At 39.8% G+C, this 472-nt stretch overlaps 1 protein-coding gene across 2 annotated transcripts in view; it reads right to left on the bottom strand.

The window, feature by feature from the left end:
* The window catches only part of LOC135557937 (thrombospondin-1-like), a 16685-nt gene extending 16479 nt beyond the window's left edge, over positions 1–206 (bottom strand). For both annotated transcript variants that reach the window (XM_064991660.1, XM_064991659.1), the window contains exon 1: positions 1–206. This exon is cut by the window's left edge and continues 1 nt beyond it. The gene's annotated coding sequence lies outside the window, so the exon portion shown is untranslated.
* Between the last annotated feature and the right edge of the window lie 266 nt (positions 207–472).

Genomic DNA, 472 nt, shown 5'->3' with positions numbered 1-472 from the left:
TGTTGAATGAAAACAGCAGAGAGAAACAGTCAAATCCAAATAGAAATAGAAATCCAATAATAATCCACAAGATAAAAACAATTTCTTGTTAATTTTTAATGGAAAGGAGTCCGATATAAGATGCAGAAAGTACGTTTCTTGTGTTGCTTTAATTGAACGGCAAAATCTTCTCTCTGGTATCTGAAGCTAAGAACCTAACTGTAAGCCAGGGGACAAAGTACTATTTAAATAGTTTCATGACATTCCTAAGAACGCGTCTCGGCCAATCAGATGGTGGAAGGCAAAAGGGATGAGCTTATGGTCTTACCTCACAGCAAGTAGAGCCGCTGGAGCGCACTGAGTCCCATTCAGAAGCGCACAAGGGGAGATAGAAAAAAAAACGCGCCACATTCCAGAGGCCGAATTCCATGACCGGATCCATACTTTTATTAGACCATCATTTCCGGTTATTGGTTTACTCATCAGTTTGAAA

This window comes from Oncorhynchus masou, chromosome 16 (assembly GCF_036934945.1).
Source record: "Oncorhynchus masou masou isolate Uvic2021 chromosome 16, UVic_Omas_1.1, whole genome shotgun sequence".
Taxonomy (NCBI): domain Eukaryota; kingdom Metazoa; phylum Chordata; class Actinopteri; order Salmoniformes; family Salmonidae; genus Oncorhynchus; species Oncorhynchus masou.
The sequence above is the reverse complement of the archived record's forward strand: the minus strand, read 5'-3'. Positions and strand labels throughout refer to the sequence as shown.